Below are 23,666 nucleotides of genomic sequence, written 5' to 3'. Positions count from 1 at the left end.
GCATGGCTCTGCAAGAAGATTTCAAATGCAGCAAATTAAAATACAAACAAGAAATGCTCACAACTGGACTGGATACACTGGATAATCTGAGAAGCCTGGATAATAAAGTTACAGGCTGTAAAGAACAGATGTGCAACCCTGGGCTACTTCTATTTCACCAGCCCTGAAAAATATGGCTCAGTGAATCATTTTTGTCACTTAAGAATGAAATATTAAACCAGAACCCCAATTTATAGATCAAAATTTTTTTAACCTTTCTTAGAATTTCTTGACCGTCTTTAAAGAATGTGTTTAACATCTTGTCCTTAACTCCTTCAGAAAAAGACTTGTATTTTACACCTTAATTCTCCCCTCCTCCTTCGCAGTACAGCACAAGTGAACAGCAACACCCAGTTACCGAGCAGATAATATACTTGTCCTTTTAGGAAAGGACTGACAATGCCATCTGCAACAGAAATGTAAGCGCCAATTCAATTTAATTAAAAGATAATTGCTGATACTGATTTGGAGGAAAAGAAAAAAAAAAGAGAGACAGAGATAACAGACCAAAAGGAAAGGAGAGGTAAAAATAAAAGGGAGAAGGAAAAGAGAAGGAAAATAAAACCTAACACATTTCCTTTAAAAATACTAATGACTGACCGAAAAGCACGTAATTTTACGTGAATAAAACTGACATGGTCCCATTACCCAAACTATTTCACACGCAAAGCCGTTTTCCCACTCCTATTCCCATGCATAATAAAAAGTTCACATACCAAAAATAAAACACCTGGCCACTGACATATTGCTATAGGCAGTCTCAGGATATCAAAGTAGAGCTAACAGTTTCAGGGTATTTTTTTTCTTAGGGGTAAAACACATTTTAATTTGTAAGACTCTTGACTACAGAAATCAAAGGAATAGGAAAAGGGAATAAAAATTAGTTGCATAAGATACAATAGACCTGTTCAGAAATATCTTTTGCAATGTTGTTAAAATAAGGGATTTCCGAATTGTTTAAGCTTACAACTTCATCCAACGGGCACTATAAAGCTGGCATGAACGTCCGTTTAGAGAACAGAATCTACCACAGCTCTGGCCAAACTACCTAACCACTGGGGAGAGCACATAGCACAGTGGTTAAGACGAGATGATGATACTGAAACTTACCTCGAGGATTCTTACGTGGATTACAGAGTCTGGCACCGGGTGCCACAGAGAATGCTCAGCAATGCCCCTCCCGCCGGTTTAAAAAGAGCAGTGTTTAAGAAGAGCTCAGCCTTGGCCACCAGCAGCCTTGGATCTGAAGGCAGCCTCCTCCAGCATTTTTAACAGCCCTATGACCTTGGGGAAATTAATGAGACTCTCTAAAAGCCTCTATCTCCTCTCCTATAAAATGGGGATAGCAACTGCTCGTAAAGGGCTGTTGTGAGCCGTGTGAAATACGGTAATCCATGAAAGTCATGTAGATGTAGTGTTGTGCCTGCCATATAGTAAGCCCTGTGTCTGCTGCTAAGTAGTGCCTAGCAAAGGACAGTAATCCTAAACAAATATTTGTTGAGTTAATGAGGTATACTAGGTCTGTCCTATTTTAAAGAGCTTGTCCACAGTTTTGATCTACTTTCTCCTTAGTATCAACATCAACATGCAGCTTTTTATCACTATAGTTTGATTTTATGTGGAAATTTAACTTTAATCTGTATCTCAGTCTCCCTGTGTAATTCTCAGTTTATCAACTAGCCATGTCAGAAATGAGGTTACATTTGAATCCTTCTTCATCATGGTAATTGTTCATTCCAAAAAGACAAAAGATTCACCCTTCAGTGTGCAGATCATCTGTGCACATAAGCTGAAAGACACCCAATTTAAACCACACAGTTCTCAGGAAGTGTATGCCCATCTTACAAACATTAGAAAGAAAAGTTAAAGCTTTGAGAGCTCCAAGCCAAAAGGGTTTCCAGTAATACATGGACAGGTTTCTAACATGTTTTTCACATTTTCTTCAAACCTTCAGATATGTTTCTAGTTCCTGAAGGACTAAAACATTCAGGAATGTTTACAAATACTATATGAATATTGTATCCTCTGAGGCCCATAAGGTCCATTTCTTTTTTTTTTTTTTAATGTTTGTTTATTTTTGAGAGAGAGACAGACAGACAGACAGACAGAGTGCAAGTGGGGGAGGAGCAGAGAGAGGGAGACACAGAATCTGAAGCAGGCTCCAGGCTCTGGGCTGTCAGCACAGAGCCTGATGCGGAGCTCAAACTCACAAACCGTGAGATCATGACCTGAGCTGAAGTCAGAAGCTCAACCAACTGAGCCACCCAGGCGCCCCCCAAAAGGTCCATTTCTAGTCTACTACCTACTCCTCCTTACCAATACCATCCGTGGTCTAATTACTCCCCGCATCCATTGAGAACCCCAGAAGCCATGTCATTATACCTGCCATAATACCGGGGGGCTTCGATGTTCACGTTTGTAGGACTTCCACAAACCCTTGGCTAAGGACCTCAGCCTTCTGAACCTCTGATCACTTGCGTCATCTACCGTGACCACACTCTCTTACACACACACTACAAACATTCCCCCAAAATTAGTTTCTGTCTTTTATTCACAGTATCTATGACCCTATCCTTCATTTTTTTGCAGTTAAGTCCACTGGTCTTTCTCTTTATGAATGATGGTCTTTCTTCACATTTAGACTATCCCCACACCGATTTTTTAAAATCGTCCCATTTTCCACAAATTACGCTTTATAATTCACTTTGCATGTAAATCTTGGACCCTTCTAGAACATATTTCAGTCTATGAACGGATATAGAGATCCAGTCTGCTTTTATAGTTACACTTTAAAATGCTACACCCCCATCAACCCCTACCAATTCTGAATTACTCTCTTCACTACCACTCCTCAGGTTCTTCCGAAGCGGCCATCGTAACAACCCCATAAATACATATTTATTCAACCATCTAGGGTCTCCCCTTTATTCATTCAGGCCAGTGAGTATTAAGGCCACACTTCTTTATTTCACCAAGAAAATAAACGAGTGGTACTTGTGTAGTTTAAATAAGCATATTTAAAATTATGGTTGATTTTTTTTTTGTCATCATGTTCTTTTAATTTCTAAATAACATTATGGGACAATGTTAAGTTTTTCTTTGTTTTTCTAATGTTTTTGTGTTCTGATTCTCCTCCTAACTCTAGGTTCTTTGCTGGATCATCTTTTTTCACCCAGACCTTAAATGTAGGAGATACTTATCTCACGTGACCCTCTTTTCACTCACCGACTCTTCCAATCTGCTCCCCTGACATCCACAACCAAAGGACACTGATGGTGACCAAACCTGAACTTCGAGCCCAATACTCTCTCCTGCAACTCAGCACTGTGCATCCTTCCACCCTTTCTAGATATCTTCACCTACATGGTCCCTAGATGCCTTGAACCCACCATCTAAACCTAAACTCCTCAACTTCCCGGTCTAAGATCTCCTATGTAGAACCTTCACATCTCCCCAAACAGCAGCAGCATTGCCCTTCTGAGTCTGGAATGTTTGAAGGATTCCAGACTAGCACCCCTGTCTCATTTGGGGTATCATTACCACCACTCTCCCCTTCCAACCTATTTTATGTTCCAGGACTGCTGAGCGCTACTCTGTGATTCCCTAAACACACCATGCTTTCTCACACCACCAAGTGTTTTCTTAGAATGCAGTTTCCCTCCCTGGGATGCCACTGCCCAGTGTGCTTCCCTTGCACACCCAACTCACTTTTCTAATCTCAGCCCATGCGCCACCTCCCCTCTGACTGCACCCCAGACAGAACACAGCTCACCTCCACTGTCCTTCTATATATCACATACACCGGCAGGACAAAATTACTAAAATATATACACTACTTGTCTGACTCCCCGAGACCAGGGCTTCTTTAGGAATGGAGACCTGAAGTTTCATTTCAATTTACACTTACTTGTTGATTCTTTCATGGTCCTCTTAGCCTATCCTAGTCAACGTTACAATCTAGCTAACTTCATGTCCTTATTCTTAAATATACATTTCCAGACACAATTACTCAATCAGAGATTCAAACAACTACAGAGATAGAAGAGTCCTCAGAGGTCATCACTTAGCTGAACCACATTAATTTATGAAGAAGAAATTTGAGGGCTAAAAAGATAAACAACTGGTGGCAATAACACTTTTCACCTTCGCCAAGACTACCATTTCTGAGACCTACAGCTAAATTTCCAAGGACCTAGCAACCCAAGCAGAACATTCAGCATCCTTTAAAACCTGCTTTTAGGGGCACCTGGGTGGCTCAGACGGTTAAGCATCAAACTCTCAGTTTCAGCTCAGGTCATGATCTCACATTCATGAGTTCAAGCCCCGCACTGGGCTCTGTGTTCACACTTTGGGGCCTGCTTGAGATTCTCACTCCCTCTCTGCCCCTCCCCTGCTCGTGCTATCTCTCAAAATAAATAAGTAAACTTAAAAAAAATTTTTTAAACCAGCTTCTAAATCTATTTACTCATATTTCCAATCAATTAAAATCATCACTATTAGTCAGCTTTCTTGATTAAAACAACTGGTCAGTCTTGGGGCACCTGGGTGGCCCTGTCAGTTAAGCGTCCAACTTCTGCTCAGGTCATGATCTCACGGTTCATGAGTTCAAGCCCCACATCAGGTTCTGTGCTGACAGCTCACAGCCTGGGAGCCTCCTTCGGATTCTATGTCTCCCTCTCTCTCTGCTCCTCCCCTGTTCACGCTCTGTCTCTGTCTCTGTCTCTCTCTCAAAAATAAATAAACATTAAAATTTAAAAACTGGTCAGTCTGTGACATCATACTCTTCCTATTCATCACATTATACACCAAAAAGGAAAAACCAATTCACCAGGATCTCCCACTCATTCTCTTTCATCCAACCTACAGATCCAGAATAAAATGAAAACCTTTTATTCTGATTGTACCCACACTTTAAAAGATACTCAAATCCCTCGCAAAGATGAACACTTTTAGCTCTTCGGTTAATGGCCTACTATGTCTAATATTTAGTTTTCTACTCAATAACGTGAGTTTGAAGACTCATGGAACACTTAGGGCTATGAGTCCAGAGCTGAGACCATCCCTGAGAACCCAGACCAGGAAGAGTGGTTACTCTCCCTTTCTCTCTGCCCCTCCCCTGTTCACATGTGCATTCTCATTCTCTCTCTCAAAATAAACAAACAATTTAAAAAACAACCAAGTCCAATAAAGGATATGCTTCAAAGATCAGACAGTGTGGGAGAAAAGGTGCACAGCCCTGAATCCACCTGGATCCTAAGAGCAACAGTAGTGTGAGACTCACACAGGATGCTGTGGAGAGGACATGTTCCCATGTCCTTTACATCACTACCTGCCCAACACAAGCTCACATGGGACCCTTCCTTTTAAGACATGGAAATTAAGATATAATAACTGGGCAGACAGTTCTACCTAAATTCTTAAACCTACATCCTTTCTCCATGGATGCTATTCCAACAGATTTACTAAACTTAATTTCTCTTGCCAAATTGCTTTTTTTTTTTTTAATGTTTATTTTTATTTCTGAGAGAGAGATAGAGTGCTAGCGAGGGAGGGGCAGAGAGACAGACAGACAGACACGGAATCCAAAGCAGGCTCCAGGCTCTGAGCTGCCAGCACAGAGTCCGACGCAATGCCCAAACCCACGGACCACAAGAGCCAAAGTCAAACACTCAACCAACTGAGCCACCCCAAGCACTCCTCTCTTGTCAAATTCTTTACATGACCATTCACAAAGCTGATTTTATTTCAGGTATAAAGAGGATTATTTTTTTTTTAACGTTTATTTTTGAGAGACAAAGAAAAACAGAGTGCGAGTAGGGGAGGGGCAGAGAGAGAGGGAGACACAGAATCTGAAGCAGGCTCCCAGGCTGCAAGCCCTCAGCACAGAGCCGGATGTGGGGCTTGAACTCACGAACCGTGAGATCATGACCTGAGCCAGAGTCAGACCTTAACCGACTGAGCCACCCAGGCGCCCTGAAAGAGGATATTTTAAATTAATGCTTTATCTGTATATTTGGAGCCATTTCAGGCTGCAAGAAACAGGTATGTGCTCAGTTTACCTCAGGGGATAAGACAGTACTGTCAGAAAACATCTAAAAGTTAAGAACAGAACAAGATTCTGGCTGTGAGGCCTGTGGAGGCATTTATCTGTTCTTAACAGCTCTTGATACTCAGTTCATGTTACCAAGTGTTCAGAGGGATTGCTCTCCACCTTAATGCTTCACCATTCTGGGGACTCAACACCTCTCTGACCCTAATTCCATTTCTCCTGTCACTACCAATTAACTGCTTCTCTCTGTTTCTCATGTTCACAGATCCTACTGCCTCAACCATGCATGCTTACGGCCTTCTCTCTTGGTGTCTCCAACTTAAGCCTGCAAGTATCTCTACGGGGCTCCCATGTAAATGCAAACCAGGGGCTGCAGCAGCTTTTCTGGCCCAAGTGTCAATCCCTGATAATACCCTCTGGGACCAAGTATTGAGTTCCTGACGCAAAATTCAAGAGACGGGCACATAAGAGACCCTTCATAAAGGAGCAGGAGTAAAGCAAGCGCTCTGAGACGTCTAGGAAGGTCAGTGATGAACTGACCAACACCATGAAGGCAGTCGGGTGTAAAAATGAGTCCTTGCCATCCCAGCATTCATTATTCAAGCCTTCTGTTAAAGGAACACAGAGAAAAGCAAAAACTGTGCAAACAAAAGCAATCATTAACGAAATGGCCATTCAAAAAACTGTCCCTGGTTATTCCCAGTCTCCATCTCCATCCATCAAACCCCTTCTTTCTCTCTCTCACACTGATGGTCATACAGTCCAACAACAATTCAAATAAGATGTAAACCCAAAACAAAGTGAAAACTGAAAATACGTTCCAAAACATGCAACATTTGACAAGGCTGGCTGAAGACACTCACGAAATGTTAGAACCCCAAATGAGGCTACAAAAGGAGTCAGGAAGGTCAGTAATTGATGAGAAAAATCAACAAGGACAATAATATGCTAAGTGTCTCAAGAATGACAATTATTTGATTATCAGTGACTAACAGGGAAGATAATAAAACTCTTTGAAGAGTCTGCAAAAATGTCCTTCGTTATAACTGCATTATAAATTATAAGATATCCAATCATGTTATTACACAAAATGTAGTACAAAAATATATGCCAAAACAATCAACACTTGATGCATTCTTTGTTCATTCTAATACTCAGTACTTATTTTTCATTAGAATTCAAATTTTGATAAATAAAATAAGCTTACTTTCAGAATCATTTTATTTTTCAAGATAAAAGTCCCAATTTCACCCCTTCCTTAAAAGGAGACTTTTTCCAGTATCCTGCCTTCTGAACAGGGTGATGGGCCAGCGGACTACACTGTGTTCACTCCAAACTCCACAAAGGGGTGGGGGTGGGAGGGGGCGGGGACAAGGAGGGGAAGGAGGTGGTCTCCAGCTGGCTAGGTTTCGATTTGAACTTTCAAGGTAGCTGCTGCTGCCACTAATCAGAAATTTCATTTACTAGAGGCAATACTTTTCCTTCTGTTACTTCTTAAACTAATTACCCTGAGTGCAACTGATAACGCAAAAGGAACATTAGTTTAAAAGGAAAAGTTTGTTCCCGATTTTCAAGTTCTAGAAAGAAAAGCAGGTCAATCCCCTCAAACTGGGATTCCCATCCTCACTTACCCCCATAAGCCTGCAACTGCAAGCAAGAGGCAGGGAGAAGAGGAACCAGGTGCCCTGGCTGTGTCTGCAGCACCAGCCTAGACCCCAGACCACCCAACTGGACACGGCAGGGGTGCGCTCAGACCTCAGAGGCCTCCAGACAGTATCTGTTACCAGTGCTTTTGTTATTCTGATATTGAGGAATTCCAGGACAACTTAATACAAAAATGTATTAAAAAAGAAAAGATGAATGTTTAAATAAATTCTTAATTTTATTACCATCACCATCATTGTCTTCTATCAGCAAGGAAATGTAATGAAACTAATTCCTGAAAACTGTCTACAGGTTTCTCACCACAGCACAGTATCATTAATAGTTAATCCAGGCTGCTAAACAGAACAAAGACACTCTTACCCTGACTCTGTTGGGGAGACCTAAGAAGTAACACAAGTTCTTAGATAACTGAGCTGTTACACTCAGGGTGAGATCCAACCTCCCCCTTCACCATGAGATCAAGTTTAAAGCTTTCTCTGTTTTACGCTTATAAAATAAATACCATTTGTACAATTTTCTGATACATGAATTTTAGAATTTACAACACAGGATACTACTCGGAAAAAGAAGTATTTTTATAATCCTAACTAAAAGACAGTTTTTCATACTAGATATTAATATACAAGTGAAACTACTCGGTTCTCTAATATTGTGGCTTACAATGTCATAAATTAAGACATTTTAATTTCATTTACAATTTTGGCACATAAAGGACTGTGAGTTCACCAAGGCAATAAATGCTTACTTTTATTGACTCCTGTAGTAAACCAAGGCCGTTCAACCATCTTCAAAAGTAATTTCACTTTGTTAAGAGGAGGTAAAATTATTGTACAAGGCTTATTTACATGTATAAGAAAACAAGCCATATCAAAATATGAGGTATAAGGAGGAATTAGAGTCCCTAACTCCCAATCCACATTAACTTTCAAACTTTAGAACTGCAATTCTGAAATTGATGTGATGCAGTCCAATCTGTCCACCCTTCCACATTCCCTCATCACCAACAGGTGCTGCACTAGATGCCACATGAGCAGAGGGAGGAAGAATGTCTCAAAAACATGCAGGGCAGGGACACCAGAGTGGCTCAGTTGGTTAAGCATCAGACTTTGGCTCAGGTCATAATCTCACAGTTTGTGAGTTCAAGCCCTGCATCAAGCTGCCTGCTGTCAGTGCAAAGCCTGCTTCAGATCCTTTATCCTCCTACCTCTCTGCCCCTCCACTCCCAAAAATAAACACCTAAACTTAAATATATATATATATTTTTGGTTAATTGTCCAACTTCAGCTCAGGTCATGATCTCATGGTTTGTAAGTCTGAAGCCTGCATTGGGATCTGTGCTGACAGCGCCTCTCTGTCTCCCTCCCTCCCTCTCTCTCTCTCTCTCTCAAAAATAAACATTTAAAAATTATTTTAAAAATAAGAAAAATTATAAGAAATAAAAATTAAAAAATATGTAGGGCAAAACTCCTCCCTTCAGGGAGTTCACAGCCTAATATTTAGCATTTAGCTTGAACCATCTGGCCTACCTGAGCCCTTTACATGAATGAACTCACAACAACTGGAGAGGTAGGTACTTAACATATTTTCCATTTTACATGCATGGAAACTGAAGCTTTGGACATTTATAAATTTCCAAAACAGAGTGCCTGGGTGGCTCGGTCAGTTGATCATCCAACCCTTGATTTTGGCTCATGATCTCACAGTTCATGGGATAGAGTCCCGTGTCAGGCTCTGCACTGACAGCACAGAGCCTATTTGGGATTCTCTCTTTCTCTGCCCCTCCCCTGCGGGAGCGTGTGTGTGTGTGTGTGTGTGTGCATGCTCTCTCTCTCTCCTCTCTCAAAATAAATAAACATTAAAAAAATAGTAATATAAAAATTTTTTCTAAAACCTCCAGACCTAAACAATTCCATTTACAATAGCATCAAAAAGTATGCAATACTTAGGAATAAATTTAACAAAGGAAACCAGAGACTTGTGCACTGAAAAACACAAAACATTGTTGATAGAAATTAAAGACTTAAATGAGAAGACATCCTGTGTTCGTGAGTTGGAAGACTTATTATTATTAAAATGACAGTATTCCCCCAAATTGATCTACAGATTCACACAATTCCTATAAAAATTCCCAATACCTTTTTTTTTCCAGAAATGGGCAAACTGACCCTTAAATTCATTTAGACATTCAAGGGACCCTGAATAGCCAAAACAACCTTGAAAAAAGAAGAACAAAGTTGGAGGACTCACACATCTTGATTTCAAAACTTATTATGAAGCTACAGTAAATCAAAACAGTGTGATTAAGGAGAACCCAGGTGTCTCAGTCAATTAAGTGTCCAGCTTGGGCTCAAGGTCATGATCTCATGGCATGTGGGTTTGAGCCCCAAGTCAGGCTCTGTGCTGACAGCTAGGAGCTGGAAGCCTGCTTCAGATTCAGACTCCCTCTCTTTCTGCCCCTCCCCCCACGCATGCTCACTTGTGCACTCTCTGAAAAATACATTAACATTTAAAAAATTAAATTTAGGGGCGCCTGGGTGGCTCAGTCGGTTAAGCGTCCGACTTCGGCTCAGGTCATGATCTTGCGGTCCGTGAGTTCGAGCCACGCGTCGGGCTCTGTGCTGACAGCTCAGAGCCTGGAGCCTGTTTCGGATTCTGTGTCTCCCTCTCTCTCTGACCCCCCCCCCCCCATTCATGCTCTGTCTCTCTCTGTCTCAAAAATAAATAAATGTTAAAAAAAATTTTTTTAATTAAATTTAAAAAAAACACTGTGAAACTGGCATAAAGATAAGACATATAGATCAATGGAATAGAATCAGAGTCCAGAAATAAACCCTCACATGACAGCCAACTGATTTCCAACAGTGTCAAGGCCACTAGGGGAGAAAAGAATGGCCTCCAAAACATGGTCCAGACAACTGGATGTCCACATGCAAAAGAATAATATTGGACTCCTAACTCACAGTACATACAAAAGTTAGCCCTAAATGGATCAAAAATCTAAATATAAAGGCTAAAACTTGACTCTTAAAAGGAAATAGAGATGTATATCTTCATTATTTTGGATTAGGCTCGTTTCTTAAATATGACACAGAAAGTACAAAAAACAGAAGAACATCATAAGAATTAAAAACTTTGGTGAATCAAAAAACACTTATTGAGAAAAAAAGACAATCCACAGAATGGGAGTAAATATTTGCACATCACATATCCAATAAAGAACCAGAAACCAGAATATATAAAGAACTCTTAAAACTCAGCAATTTAAAAAAAAAACAACAGCCAATTTAAAAAATGGGCAAAGGATCTAATAGACATTTCTCCAAAGAAAACACACAAATGGCCAAGAAGCACATGAGAAACTGCTCAACATCATCTGTCATCAGGGAAACACAAATTACAACAAAAATGAAATATCATTTTATACCCACACCAGGATGGCTGTAATCAGAAAGACGGCAACAAGGATTGACAAGGATGTGGAGAATTTGGGAACTTCACATACAGTTGGTGGGAATGTTAAATGGCAGAGCTACTTTGGAAAACAATCTGGCAATTCTTCAAAAAGTTCAACAAAGGGTTACCATATGACCCAACAATTCCACTCCTCAGTATATACCCAAGAGAACTGAAAACGTATGTTTATACTGTTCACAAAAAAAACCTGCACACAAGTGGTATTTGTAATATCCCCAAAGTAACAACCCATATATCTATCAGCTGATGAATAAACAAAATGTGGTATATCCATATATAAGAAAAATGGAGTAATGATACATGCTAACACATGGATAAATCCTGAAAACATTATGGACAGTGAAACAAGCCAGAGACAAAACACATATTGTATCATTTCATTTACATGAAATATCCAGAACAGGGACATGTAGAGAGACAGAAAGTAGATCTAGGGGCTAGGGAAGGAGGGAAAATGGGGAGTGTCTGCTAATGCACAAAGAGTTTCTTTTTAGAATGATAAAAATGGTCTGGAATTGGGAAATGGAGAGGTCTTTACAATAGTATAAATATGCTAAAAGCCACTGACTTGTAAACTTTAAACTGGTGAAAAGGGGAACGTGAATTTTATTTTAATTAAAAAAAAAAAAAAAAGATTCCAGAGCTGGTAGGTCACTGAGCCAGGATGAGAACCTGGCGGCCTAGCTCTGTAGTCTAGATCCCCAGGTGCGTGCGTGCTGTGCTGCACAGCCTCCAGGGAGGAAATGATCAGTGTGGGGAAAGGGAATGGCCAAAGAAGGCATCTGTCACTAGCGTTAGGAGGACTTTGCCAGGTGAAGAGAAGCCCACTCCCAACAGGAAAATGGCACAAACAAAGCTATGGAGACTCCTGTCGTGTGGGCCATCCAAGTTGTTTTGGTGGCTGGCAGGAGCCAAGTAGAGACTGGTAGGAAAATAGAGATACTGGCGGGGTCTGTCCCTAGAGCATCTTACACGCCATACAAAGAAGTCCGTCTTACATAGGGTAGAATATAACCAACTATACAGTGAAAACTAAAATAAGAGATTCAACAGGTGGGTTAGAATTAAGAGCAAATTTTTCAAATCTTATGTCATGCCAGGGAGAAAGTATTTGACTTCATGGAACTATTTATGAGACTTGTCGACTCTCCACAATTCATCCCGTGTCTGCACACCCACACAGTGCCCCCCAGGAACTCTGCCAATTATCACCTCTCTCATTTGTAAATCCTCAAATTCTCACCTCAAGCCTCAACAGTGCCTTATTTCTATAAAAATCTTTAACAGCAGCAAGCAATAGTAAAGTCTACTTCCAAGGCTTTGTTGCTTTACACAATGTTCTAAAGTACGATAAACACTGTAGCAAATCAAACACAGGCTACTTTATTCTTGTCTTGCTGTCTGTGGGATTTCCCACCAATTGCATAAACAGAAAACCTCAATTAGTTCTCCATTTTAATACGCAAAAATCAATAAACAGGGCCTTAAACGTATCAAGGACACAGAACACTTCAACTCTGTTTTATCAAAATGACGCTGAATCAGTATTCCAGAGTACAAGTTCTTCATCCTTATCATCTCTGGCCACGTATTGCGTTGCTGGTTTCTAGCCACGTGGAAAAATATTTTAAGCATGCAATAATGCCTAAATATAAAGACACCAGGATTCATAATTATATGTGTAACAAAGAGCAGCAACAATACCAACAGTAACATCTAACATTTCATACCAATTACAATGCCAGGAACTCTTCTTTCTGCTTTATATAGTGACTCTGAAAACTCTCATATCCCTGTAAGATAAACATGATCATTATCCTCATTTTACAGACAGGGAAATGGAGGCACAGAAAGGCTCAGTAACTTGCTGCCATTTACAGGGCTAGTGCAGTAGAGGGGACTCAGAGCCCCAGCAGCCCCTGTACAGGCTCTGGGCCCTCAACCACCATACATTACGTGTGGCCGATTTAGAATGCGCTCACATTTTTCCATAGTAAAACACCTAAACATTCACTTATGTTCACAATACTTATGAAAGTTACAACACAATCCTGTAAATTCAGTCCTATTCAGACTTCATGTTTATAATCTTGCTGTCCCCTCCCCCTTAAAAAAATCTGTCAGCCTTAAAACAATCATTTTTTACACCTACAACTATGGTAAGTGTGGGGGTAACGTTACTAACTCGCATTAAGAGTTTAAAGAAAATCAAATTTTAGGGCCATATTTTGACTGCATTTTATGGGGTGAGCTAGGTACTGAACTAGTACTGGGCAATTTAGGCACTCTGTATCTCTTGCATTTAAGTTTCCTCTTCATGCCAAGGGCCATTCGTACTGATCTGCAGACCTACTAAATCACTCTCTTGGGGTGATGATGCCGAAAAAGTCTTAAGAGGTAATTCTGACGCGCAGCCAGTGTTGAGAATCACTGGCTTTACACTTGGCGCCTGTCCTCCTTATCTAACTGACACGACAGTGTTACAAACACACAATTCATTTCACAAACACAATTAGCCAATCATGCCAAACAATATTCTATTTATTGGGACTTCAACATAGGGAATGCTAGATAGTGACAATCCAGCAATTCCACTTCTTCCAAATCCAAGCTACGAGAACACTCACGCGTGTCCTCGGAGGGTCACGTAAACATGCTCCTCATAATGCTGTGTGCCACAGCAAGTAATGGAGAACAACCCGACTGTTAACTGAACTCTGCTACATTCATCATACACAGCCTTTGAAAAGAGTGAGGTAGCCCTGCAGGTACTGAATGACCTACAAAACTGACACTAGGCGTGTGCAGAATACGCAGTATACTACTTTTGTTACAAACGCGTGTTTTCACAGGTGTGTATGTGCGTGCGTATATGTACATGTAAATGAAAAGTAAAGTTGAGGAAGAGTATACTCCAAACTGATTAGGAGAAGGTCTTCCTTGCTTTTGCAGACAAAATGAGGAGGGGTGCCTGCGTGGCTCAGTCAGCTGGGTGTTTGACTTCAGCTCAGGTCATGATCTCCCGGTCTGTGAGTTCAAGCCCTGTGTCGAGCTCTCGTGCTGACAGCTCGGAGCCTGGAGCTTGCTTTGGATTCTGTGTCTCCCTCCCTCTTTCTGTCTCCCCCCCACTTGCATTCTCTCTCTCTCTCTCTCTCTCTCAAAAGTAAATAAAACATTTAAAAAAAAAAAGGAATGAGGGAATGGTCAGAGAATTTCACCTTTACGGCACTTAAATTTTTTATAGATGTTATTTGTGTAATTAAAAATAATTTTCTCAAATAATGTTGAGTGTTGCCAAAGGATACCCCATTTAAAATAAACCCCTTTTGTGGTTACCCAGCTTTCAAACGGACAGTCTGCAAAAAGATTGCCATCACACCATTATAAATAGCCTCCAAATGCCAATTTTCACTTTCAAATAAAATTCACAGTTTAATCAAGATCAAAGCAATGTTCCATTGGAATCCTGAGAGTGTTATACTGAATGGGGGGGAAAAACCAGCTCAATTCTTCAGATACTGTTCTATCATAAGAAAGGGAGTCTTGTGGAGGTTGTAAAAATGGCATTTAAAACTAGCTTTAAAAACTAAATTCGGTCTGTTCCAATTCTATCATGAGCAGGCTCTTATAATGAAATAAAATTGCTGAAACAAATTGGTCAACTAAAAAAAAGTATTTAAAAATACAGGTATTAATTTCGCAGTCCAAAAGTGACCAAGTCTCAACGAATGGAGTGTGCCTATGAAAGGTATACTACTGCATAGAAGAAACACAGAGAATCCCACAGACGAAAGTTAAGATAAAAACTAAATTTTGTACCTAGAGCCATGAATATTTGGGTTCTTTGTTAGATGGTGCAGAGGAGAAAGAAAGGCATGTGCTTGAGAAACTAGAGTCAATTGCCAGGGCAGTTAACGTAGCAAGAAACACTTCCCACAAAAGAAACAATGCAATAAAGAGTAAGTATAAAATGGCTCAAGACCAGAACTTTAAGAAATTCCAATGTTGCTTTTTAAAAAAAATGTAACTTTCTTCCAGTCATATCATCTACTTTAATAACAAAATGGTTCCTCAATTTATACTGAAATATACTGGCCAATGTATTATAAGACATCTGAGGTACCCAGCTTTTTCCTTTTTCTAAAGCCTAATAACTCTCTGAAATCTGGACCAACTACAAAGATAGGAGGAAGGGGGAAAATATTTCTATTTCTTGAGTTGGGCGAGGGGGGTATTCAGGTGCCTATCTCATTTTTCAAATTTACATTCACATTTCAGGTTTTATATGCATGAAACATTGCATAATTTTAAAATATGTTTTTTGGAGTACCTGAGTGGCTCAGTCGGTTAACCGTCCAACTCTTGATTTCGGCTCAGGTCGTGATCTCATGTTCGAGGAGTTTGAACCCCACAGTGGGCTCTGTGCTGACAGCACAGAGCCTGCTTAAGATGCTCTCTCTCTGCCCCTCCTCCCACCTGCTTGCAACGGGTGTGCACGCATGTGTGCACGGCTCTCTCTCTCAGAATAAACATTTAAAAAATTTCTTATTAAAATATGATTTTAACTTTTCACCAGTGTTTAACCAGTTTCCACTGCTTTCTCAGCATGGTCTCTTCCTTATCTCCTCCTCTGAACATAGGTATACCCCCAGCTACCAGGCCTCCAAGGAATGCGTGAATTCTGGACAGCCACGTGTTCTTGACAGCTGAAAGATTATCTATCTTATTTAAGCCGCTCTGGACTGAAACATTCACATATGCCTAATATAAAGTTTCTTGGCTGCCTCAGAGTGTCTGTCATGAGCAGGACTCCCACACCCTCGGGGCCTCTGGAAGGAGGCTGAAGGTCTGCTTCTGTACCAAGAGCTCCAGGTTAGGGCAGTGGATTTGGCTTGTTACTGTTTTCTTTTTGTCCCTTCCAGTGACCACATGTGTGCCCTTCCAACTGGCCCATTCCAACCTGCTGAGTAAAGTATAAATAGATAGTTTCCCACACCATACGTGAAGTTTTCTTCACAACGTCGGTAACACTCCTAGGTTGAGGAGTGCTACAAATCCAAGGCTCATATAAAAACAGCTATGGCCCCTCTCTCTTTTGGGATCCCACTGCCACAGTACATCTGCTTCTCTTTAAGCATCCCTTTCATTCTCTCCCAAGTGGTCAGCTCTATAAATGCAGCTTGCACACGGCATATAAAAGTATGCCAGGCTCCTCTATATTACGATGGCAACAATAACTCTTGTTTTGTATGACGGTGACAAGGATAACTCTTGAGTTTGTCAAGGATTACAGATACTTATCTTCATAAAAATACTAGGAGGCAGACACAATCACCATCTCTATTGTGTAGATGAGGGAGGGAAGGAGGGAGGGGAGGAGGGAAGGTAACATGTCTAAAGTCACTCAGTCACTGGGGCAGCTAGGTGGCTCAGTCAGTTGAGCACCTGACTCTTGATTTCAGTTCAGGTCATGATCCCGGGGTCGTTGGATCAAGCCCTGCTTCAGGCTCCATGCTGAATGTGGAGCCTGCTTAAGATTCTCAAATTCTCTCTCTCTCTCTCCCTCTCCCTCTCTCTCTGAAATAAACAAGCAAATAATAATAATGAAGTCATCCAGCCATTAAGTGACAGACACAGAAATTGGCCCCAGGTCAATCAAACTCTGAAGTCAATGCTACTACCATCTACAATGATGCACTGGCCAGATCAAGGTGGCCTAAGCTCTCCACTTCAGAAATCCAAATTCCTGAGGCAGAGACTGCATTATTCCAATTCACTTTTTCCAGCCAGGCTACCATGCGCACAAGACGCCAGCTGCCATGTGGCCTGTCCGCGCTGGAGCCGTGGTGCACACCCAACCCAGTCCCTCTGGAGGAGCTGGCACACAGCGGAGCCACACGGGAGGGGCCGCCATGGGACACCTCCGGTCTACACCCCTACCTAGGTACTCCTAGTGCTGAAACCCACACTTAAGTGTGCCTGATGTAAATCAGGTATAATCCCCACAGTTCGAGGTATGGGAATGGAAAGGAAAAATTCCAGAGTTTGGACAAGAGCTTTTCATCAAGCCTCACAGCAGCCACTGCAAATTTCTGTTCCACTTTTACTCCATATTCACATTTTTCTACTTAAAATATGAATTGCCTATGGTTTACCAGCACTATAGTTAGGACAGTGTGAATCAAAAACCCTGTCAGGGGTTCCTTATGCCTTCTCATCAGAGATTCTGGCAAAAAGAAATTCAGTAAATACTTCTTCCCCTAAGGGTTCCTATCCCTTGTGAAGTCTGGAGCAAAGGAAAAACTATGCCTGGGTCTTTGTCATTTTTTAAGTTTATTTATCTATTTTGAGAGGGAGGGGGAGAAAGAGAGAGACAGAGACAGAGAGAATATCCCAAGCAGACTCCACACTGTCAGCACAGAGCCTGATGCAGGGCTCGAACTCATGAACCATGAGATCACGCCCTGAACCAAAATCAAGAGTCAGACGTTTAACCGACTGAGCCACCCAGGTGCCCCTTTTTGTCATTTTATAAGTCCTTTTTTCTATAGTTGAAGACTACAATCTTCTCTAATGTCTTTCAGCAAATATTTTTCTTTTTTAAAAAGTTTGTGCTGCTTAATAATTTTAAGTAATCATTCCCTTATTCTAGGTCTACACTGTCCAATACAGAAATCACTTGCCACATGGGCCTACTGCACACCCGAAAGATGGCTACTCTGAACACAGACATGCTTAGCACACAAACAGAATGAAAAATATCCCGTTACTATTTTTATACAGATTACACCTCAATATGTTACACTGTTTTGGAGACACTGGGTTAAATGTATTATTTAATTAATTATTGGTTTTGTAGAATAATATTCAGCTGTAAAAAAAAGAATGAAATTCTGACACGTGCTACAACACAGATGAATCGTGAAAACATGCTAAGTGAAATAAGCCAGATACAAAAGGACAGATATAATCTTAGTTTTACACAGAAAAACACTGAGAAAAAGTATAAAAGGTATACCTCTATAGATGCACACAGTGCCTTGAAGAAGCCTTTAATAAGTAGAAGTATGATAGAATATAGAATCGAAAGGAATTTACAATCAGGATATATATTTTTTTACAGTCAAGTAGCAATTTTGTATCTGGCTTATTTCACTTCGCATGTTTTCACGATTCATCTGTGTCATAGCACGTGTCAGAATTTCATTCTCTTTTTTACAGCTGAATATTATTCTACAAAACCAATAATTAATTAAATAATACATTTAACCCACTTACATGAAGCATCCAGAATAAGCAAATTAATAGAGAAAATAAAACAGGCTCAGGGGCTGAGAAGGGGATAATGGGGCGTCGTGGTTCAGGCCGCGAAAGTCGCGTCAGACCCTCAGTACAGAGGATGGACTCACTGTCAGCAACCCATCGGGTGGCTTGAGTACCTCTAAGGAATACTGTCCAATTTAACCCCACAAGAAGAAAAGTCCTGTAAATTGGTTTGCTACCATCACGCTTAAAAGACAAATTTTATTTTTTTCCTACAAAGAATGGACCTGAGGAGGGCAAGAACACTCTCAAACCAGAGCCATTTCCACAAACCATTCCACCAGTGCCCTTTAACGAGCGCCTTCAAAACACTCGGACAAACACAATCAGCTTTGTGCTGAGAGCACCTCTCCGTATAAAAGACACAATTTTACAAAATTAACATACTACACAAGGAAGCAAACAAGTTGTTCTTTTGATTTATAGCATTCAGTCCTCTAAATTTACCAGGTTTCCAAATCTCAATTTATAAATGCATTCCCTAGCTCCCCATTTAAGAGATACATTTAGTTCTGTCTCTTATTTCTTAAGGCAATGAATCTTTAGAAGACAGATTTGAAATGTAACATACGTACTAAAAATCAAATATGCAATGTTCAGAGAAAGGAGAGGGAAAAAAAGAGGGCCTAAGTCCACTGGCTTTATAAGAACTAAAGAAATCCAGTGTCAGGAAGCCAAAGGGGAAATGGCATCATTGCCATTCTTGTATTTAAACATTTAAGGAAGGCTTATGACCAACAGTAACCAACAGCAGCGGCTAAAAGTGATACTGAGCTCTAGGTTACCTGTCTGGGGGGCTTCCCATTTATTACTTCGGTTAATCTACACAACCCCTCCACAGAGCTGGTCTTGTAATTTTCACCCTCTTCTCACTTACTGATGAGGAAACAGAGGCATAGAGAAATTATAAATAATTGTGCCCAAGGTCACATAGCTAATAAATGGGAGAGCTGGAGACAGACCCAGGTAACCTGGCTCCAGAAGCCACTACTACAAAGCGCCTCTCACAATCTTTATGGCAGGTTCGTGATAACATTTACGGTGGGGTTCAAGAGTCATAAACTAACAAAAAGAACGTACAGAGTAAGAACACTTACTGAACCCCATCACACACTCACCCGACAACACTCTGGGGAATCTTCAGTAACAGTAACTCACAGGTGTGATAAAATTGTCAAGATGAAATAAATGTTATTTTAGAAATAAAAATGAAAACCAATAGACTGTTCAAAATAGCAAACCAATTGCCAATCACAGATCTTTAGTTTTACGTGGAGTTCAATGATGTACTGACAGAATGAAGCGACAAAGACCTGTGCTCCTTAAACCACAAGAGTCACAACTGTTGAATGCAAGGCAGGACGCAGCACATCCATTGTGTCTTGCCACATTGTCCTTTACCAACTACACTTAACATTGTCTTGTTCAACATTTGCAAATGTTTCAAACCACACTGGCTTTCCCTGATAAAAGGGCCGTCTCATCCGTAACATGTGGCCTCCTTGGTTGTGCACTTGGACAAAAGATCAGGCATACAGAGGTCCTCACTATCATCACCTGAAAGGCCTTCGGAGATGATCACATTTGGGCAAATTGTTTCCCCCAAACCTGCCAAGTTTTATCAAGCTTTACCAGAGTTAACAAAACCTTTGGTAATCACCGTATCAATCACTTTTGTTTTGTTTTCATTTTTTATTACAGTATAATTCACACTCTGCAAAATCCACCCTCCAGTGTTCAGTTTTGTAAGTGTTCTGTATGTAACAAACACAGACCGTTGTTACTCGCAGCCTTTAGCACCACCGATCTGTTCTCTGTCCCTATCCTCTTACCTTTTCCCATACAAATGGAATTGTGCAGTCTACGTGCTTTGGAGTCTGACTTCTTTCAGGAAGCGTAACATCTTCAGATTCATTCATTTGCTGCAATGGTATCAATAGTTCACTTCTTTCTATTGCTGAACAGTATTCCATTGTACTGATATATCACCATTTGGCGCCTGGGTGGCTCAGTGGGTTAAGCGTCCAACTCCTGATTTTGGCTCAGGTCATGATCTCGTGATTTGTAAGTTCAAGCCCCACCTCGGGCTCTGTGCTGACAGTTCTCAGAGCCTGCTTGGGATTCTCTCTCTCCCCTTCTCTCTACCCCTCCCCACCCCCCACTCATGAATGTGCACGTGCTTGTTCACTCTCTCTCTCTCTCTCTCTCTCTCTCTCTCTCTCAGATCTCCCTCTCAAAAATAAATAAATAAACTTAAAAAAAAGAATGTCTTTCAAGAAGGGTAAGACTTTGATATTAAGTCCAATTTATTTTTTTAATGGATCAGGTTTTTGGTTTATTTAAGAAATCTTTGCCTAACTCAAGTCACAAAGATTTTTCTCAAATGTTTTCTTCTAGTTTGTAGCTTTAGATTTAAGCCAATAATCCATTCTGAGTTAATTTTTGTATGTTATGCAAGGTATCAATTACTTTTTTAAATTTTTACTGCTTGATCCAAAGTTCTGGTCCTTATCACAGTATTTATTTGACAAATGTTTTCTGGGCACCTATATTTGGCCTAGGGATGTAAGAGTAATAAATAAGAGGGCACAGACTAACACAGGCAACAACATGATCAACTCACTAAATCCAAGGTGAGCAGTGTGGACACAGACCAAGTCCAAATATGATAGTAGCAGGCACTCAGGAGCTTCCAGGAGGGCTGGTGTGATGCTGAGCAAACAGGGCAGGCAGAGAGTAACATTCCAGGAAGGGGAAATATCGCAAGCAATATACAAAGATTGAAAGAGCAAGGCTTGTTTAGGAAATAGCTGGGGGGGATTCTTCTCAACCACTTTGTATTCATGGCAGGCACTTACTTCTGCATGCTAGCATTTCTGGCAAGCCATTTTAGGGGACTCAAAAACTAAAAAACCCCACTAAACAAGCAAGCAACAAAATTCAATCACAACTATAGTATAATAGTATTTCTGTGTCTATAAAAGCAAACAAAATTATCAAATAAAGAGGCCTTCAGGATAGTGTGGCTCAGTATAAGCTGCCAACGCCCAGCCTAGAACAGCTTGCCCTTGGCCTTCCCCCAGGCGTGACCGTGACTGCACAGCGAACCCAGCAGGGGGCACAGGACGAGTCCCACCCCCAACAGAGCTTGCCCCCCAGGAGGCTTTCACTTGGCCTTCAATCCCATCCCTCTTATCACCACCCAGAGAACCAGCAACAGCACCCATTCAGCTTGACCAGCTGACCCACCTTCCCAGATGCCGCTTGGTTCCGTCAGCCCAAGTGACCCACATCACCAGCATCACTGATGTGCTCTGATTTCCCCCCACTCCCCCCACTGCCCACTGGAAGCATCAGCAAGTCTCCACAACCTCTACCCCAGATGTAAGAGGACTGCTTGCCCTAACCCAACTGAGGACAGGACTTGTTCAGCAGGCCCGGGAACAGAGGCCCTTGTTTCTCCCAAGTCCCCATCTGCAGGGCCTGGTTGGGGCAGGGCTGCCATTGTCACCACAGTCTCTTTCCCACTCTTCAGGTGGAGAGCCTCCAACTCCCTACAATCCTTTCAACTAAGGCCTTTTCCCATCTCAACATTGTCAACAGCCTTTTTTCCATCTACATAATTTTTTAAATGAAATATTTTTCAGATAGCCCATAGACAGGATGAACAATAGAACTTCTGTTCTGAAATTTTCACATTTTATTAACCTTTCTGAAAAAGATATTGGTGAACTAACTTTTCAAAAATTAAGACTAAAGAATAACAATGAACCCTGTAAAGATAAGGCCAAATGCTGAGTATAGATAAAACTGTATCTATACTCAGAACAGTAAAGCCTTACATTTGTTAATCTGCAGAACAAGTTAACACTTTCTTTTGTTTTTAAATTAATTTTATTTATTTATTTTTGAGAGAGAGAGAGAGAGAGAGAGAGAGAGAGAGAGAGAGAGAGAGAATGAATATGAATGAATGAATCCCAAGCAGGCTCCATGGGGTTCCATCTCAGGACCCTGAGATGATGACCTGAGCCAAAATCAAGAGTCTGATGTTTAACCAACTCAGTCTACCCAGGCACCCCAACACTTTCTTTAACTGGAACACTAACACCTCCTTCCATCCTATCCCTAACTTTGAGTAAAACCTCACCATCCTACATGGCTCACACTGCAAAACCCACCAGCAGAGTTTCTACCAGTGGGCAGAAGGGGGTGGGTGGGGGGGGGGCGGTGGTTCACCCAGTGACTGGCTTCCTAAAGGATCAGAAATTCCTGGAGTTGAAAGAGACCTCCTCAGAGGCCACCTGATCAAGTCTATCACTTCTCACGTTTGCAAAAGGCTCATTTTCCCTTACCCTTCATCATGGCCATAAGCCCTTGATGGCAACGGTCTCCCTGTCTCAACTCCTAAGTCAAACACAACACCTTTGATACCCTTGACAGAGCAAGCATTCAACAAAAGTTGCTAATACAAAATTAACAGGTAATTCTCAGTTGTCGTTCTTCCCAGTGTGTGCTGCCTGACAAGGAGCACACCCTCCCACAACCAGCACGGCCCTTGGGAGTAAGACCTGGGTCAGTCCCAGCCCTAATTCACTCTGTAAACTGTGGAAAGACTTAGCTGAAAACATGTTGGTCCTCAACATTCACATCTTTAAAATTCGCATCTACATACAAAATGTCTAAAAACACACACAACCTCCTGGAGGCTGAGAGGTAGAAGGCCTCCTCACTTCCTAGTTCACATCAAGTATGTGGAGAAGTTCAGGGCTACCGTCTTCTCTCAAGGTCTCTTCTGGACCCTAAATTTCATGAGTTTTCTTTGTTTGAATTAGATAACCCCTATCTTCCCCTCAATCTCAGCTTTTCTTCTTCTGTCTTGATACTCTAAACATTGTTATTTGCCTATAGTTAGGTACTGTATGAGATTTGGTACTATCATATTCCGTAATCTTTTCAATTTAATTAAATCACTATCAATGCTTCTTTTGATAATTATCTTCTTTTTTTTTTTTTTTTAACAATTAGGGTTTTTTTTAACTATTTATTTTGAGAGATAGAGCACTTATGCAGGGGAGGAGGAGGAGGAAGAGGAGGGGGAGGAGGAGAGAGAGAAAAG

At 41.1% G+C, this 23,666-nt stretch overlaps 1 protein-coding gene across 17 annotated transcripts in view; it reads right to left on the bottom strand.

Annotated features, from left to right (window-relative positions):
• The window catches only part of SRPK2 (SRSF protein kinase 2), a 312,538-nt gene that overhangs the window by 213,096 nt on the left and 75,776 nt on the right, over nt 1-23,666 (bottom strand). The gene's annotated exons all lie outside the window — the stretch shown is intronic.

This window comes from Panthera tigris, chromosome A2 (genome assembly GCF_018350195.1).
Source record: "Panthera tigris isolate Pti1 chromosome A2, P.tigris_Pti1_mat1.1, whole genome shotgun sequence".
Taxonomy (NCBI): Eukaryota; Metazoa; Chordata; class Mammalia; order Carnivora; family Felidae; genus Panthera; species Panthera tigris.
The sequence above is the reverse complement of the archived record's forward strand: the minus strand, read 5'-3'. Positions and strand labels throughout refer to the sequence as shown.